Source organism: Hakea prostrata, chromosome 7 (assembly GCF_041222555.1).
Source record: "Hakea prostrata isolate BN-2017 chromosome 7, UWA_Hpros_2, whole genome shotgun sequence".
NCBI lineage: Eukaryota > Viridiplantae > Streptophyta > Magnoliopsida > Proteales > Proteaceae > Hakea > Hakea prostrata.
The window spans coordinates 50135018-50138623 of NC_142606.1; the positions used below are offsets into that span (position 1 = coordinate 50135018).

General features: G+C 40.7%; 1 pseudogene; it reads right to left on the minus strand.

The window, feature by feature from the left end:
* Nucleotides 1-268: 268 nt before the first annotated feature.
* Nucleotides 269-2638, minus strand: LOC149011315 (pentatricopeptide repeat-containing protein At3g14730 pseudogene; annotated as a pseudogene).
* Between the last annotated feature and the right edge of the window lie 968 nt (nucleotides 2639-3606).

The following is a 3606-nucleotide window of genomic DNA, read 5'->3' on the forward strand; positions in this document are numbered from 1 at the left end:
ATTTCAAGATTCATTCTTCAGAATTTGAAACATCAAATATCAAAAGAATGAACAAAAGATAACATCCCCAGGCACACTGAGGTGTGTGCTCGAGTGATGGGCTGAGCCAGTCCAGGAGTTCAGAGGTGCACACCATGAACTTTGAATTGCCTTGTGCTTGAGATGCACGCCTCATTGACCATTAATTTCACTGGTCAAATCAATTCCAAGGAAAATTTGGTTGATCACATAAGATGAGAAGTGAAAAAGAACTAATGTAGAACCTATATTCATATTGAAGAATGAAATAGTTTAGAGTAATATTTATGCATGCATAGCATCTGGTACATATCCAGACTCATATAGATGCCCATACAATCTTCCCAATTCCTCATAAATACAATCACATTCAGCATGGGTTCCATCTGCTGTCACAAACACATGCACACCACTCTTCAGCTCAACCTAGCTGCACCCTGGTGTCTTCCTGACATTTCTTTCTCTCATCCTGTCTCTAATGTCTGATACCTCCTCATACCAACCTATGGTTCCATAGATATTGGACATCAGCACATAGCTCCCACAGTGCTCTGGCTCCAGCTCTAACAACTGTTGCAATGCGAACTCAGCCAGTTTTTTGTTGCCATGGAGCCGACATGAAGCTAGAAATGCCCTCCAGACTACTGGGTAGGGTTCAATTGGCATCCCCAAGGCCAACTCGTAAGCTTCATTGGGCCGCCCAGCTCAACCTAGCATGTCAACCACACAGGCGTAATGTTCAACAGTAGGAACTATGCCATGATGCTCCTCCATGTGAGCTAGGATCTTGCGTCCTTCATCTACCAGGCCTGCATGACTGCATGCAGACAGAACAGAAATGAAGGAGACTTCGTCTGGCTTCACACTGGACTCACCCATGCGTAGGAATACATTTAAAGCTTCATCACCAAACCCATGCAGGCCATAACCCATGATCATGATGTTCCATGATGCAACATCCCTCTTCTTCATCTTGTCAAAAAACACACAGGCATCCCTCAAGCTCCCACATTTCGCATACATGTCTAGGACTGCATTGTCAATGTACACATCAAAAATGTCCTCACCATATTATATTTTGTCAGCCCATTAACAATCATGTATCCATGAATCTCCAGACCACGCATCAGTGCAGCCAAATTGGAGCAAGCAGGAAGGACAGAAGTGATTGTGATGGTATCTGGCCGAACCCTAGCTTTTTGCATCCTATCAAAAAGCCAAAGGGTTTTATCATGATCACCACACTGCTCATGAACTGAAATGATCGAGTTCCAGGAGAATACATCCCTCTCAACCATCATCTCAAAAACTAAAAGTGCTTCTGAAATGCATTTACATTTTCCATACATGTCAATCAATGGGTTTTCCACTACAATCTCTGAATCACAGCCAATTTTCACTGCATATCCGTGAACAAGTCTCCTATTGTCAAGATCACCAATCATGGCAAAGACTGATAATATCCCAGTGAGTGTGAAATTACTGTGCATAAACCCCTCTTTCCCCATTCTCTCAAAAACTTGCAAAGCCAAGTTAACCTCCCCAATCTGAGAATACCCAATTAACATTGAATTCCATAGCACAACATCTCTTTCAGTCAATTCTTCGAACAGTTGTTGTGCTTCCTGAACGAAATTAAATTTCAAATAGACATTGATCAGGGCACTGGAAACAAAATCATTGCTTTCTAGGCCAACCTTGAATAAGCCACAATGAATCTTCTTTACTTCCACAACCTTCGAGAGGTCAGAACAAGCCTTGATGAGACAAGGGAACATGTACTTTTAGGGACTATACCTTGCAGCCTCATTCTCTCGTAAAATTCAAATGCACTTTGAGAAAGCCCATTAGTAACGAACCCAGAAATGATGGGGTTCCAAGCAAAGATATTCTAATCATGGGCCCATTAAAGATAGAAAGTGCATCATCCAGTTGATTGCATTTGGAATACATATTAATCAAGCTAGTGACAGAGAAGGGGGAGCTTAGCAAACCGGTTACAACTAAACATGAATGGAGTTCTTTTCCTTTAGTAAGGTTATTGTTGAGGGCACAGGATTGAAGGTAGGTAACGTAATGGCTTAGATTCGAGGGAGATTCCTTTGCTAACCTACTGGGAAGGAGGATGAAGATCATTATTGGCATAACGCCAAACTGAATCACACTGAATTTCAGGAGAAGAAAACGAGTGCCTTTTCAGATCTCTAATTCAAGTAGGCCCTTTGAGAGGAAGAAAAGGAAAATAACTTGACTCGTTGGAAGCTGGTCACTAGATTTCGAAACCGATAGTCCCTGATAAAAGAAGTATCAGATATCAAATAAAGCCAATTCTTCGATTCAGAGCAGAAATGAGGGACCGATTGCCATAGCAGTATCACAAGCATTTCGCTGATCAAGTTCTCAATGCAATCAAGCAACGCTCCCTCGATGATGATGACTTTACTTTTGGATTCTCCTTCTAAAGTCTTGCATTTCTTCCCCATGTTCACAAACCCTACTTCCCTTTCCCTTACTTCTCAGGCGAAACATTCAAAAACTCTGGCTTCAATTGGACTACCAGTCGTGCATTTTATATTTATTTTTTTCTCATCATCAATAGCCCACTAAATAGTGACTTGGGCCAAACAGTGAAGGGGAAAGTACGATAAGTGCTGATGTTAGATTTCATGAACTCATTACTTGCCTTGTAGGGGTATCAATCGCAGGAGATAAAATTATACGACTCATGTTGTTGGACCATTAGGCTTGCGAATGGAAAATTAGAATGATATATCTTCTAAGCATGTGTCAGAATTTCCGTTCTCAATTTTTATAGTCACTTTTTATTTCATATGGCAAGAAAGGATCTCTCGGGTATTTTCACAAAATATACCCAATTTATTGATGGTACTTTCTCTAGTAAATCAATAGATTGTAGTGCTGCAGCTACAAGAAAACATGAATAAGGACCCTAATACACAACAAAATGTCACATAAAATTATACTATGTTATCTACTTGTGTAGAAGAGCATATTTGTTCATTATACCACATATTACTAATATTGTGTTAATGTGTGCAGGAATATTTAACAAACGGGTGAGAGTTGCTGTTGAAATTTGTTGAGGAATCTGCACAAATACTTGAACGGTACAATACTTCTTTAGAGCTGAAATGTTCAAGAGGTACTTTCTTTAAGGTATTTAGACACCTCAAATTGTGCAATACGGGTTCTAATCGTGTCTTCACCCCAAGATCAGTCAACCCAAACCTTTAAGGTTGTACCCCAAAAAGGTTACTCAATGTGTAATCAGGTTATGTTCACTGCTTAACAGAATAACAACAGGGAGAGAGAGAGAGAAAGAAAGAGGAGGAGGAAATTCAGGTGTCCGAATGAACTCGAAAATAGGTTTATATAGAGCCCCAAAGGTTGAGGGTGAAAGGATAAGGTCACCTTTCTTTATGAGGGTACCTATTTAGCTCAACTCCCTTCAGGAAAGTACCTATCCAGCTGACCTCCATAAGGAAAATGCCTCTCTAATGGCATCTCCAAGTTTTCACCAAGCAATGGGCTTTCCGGAATAGGGCCCATGACAAAATGGGCCTTCCG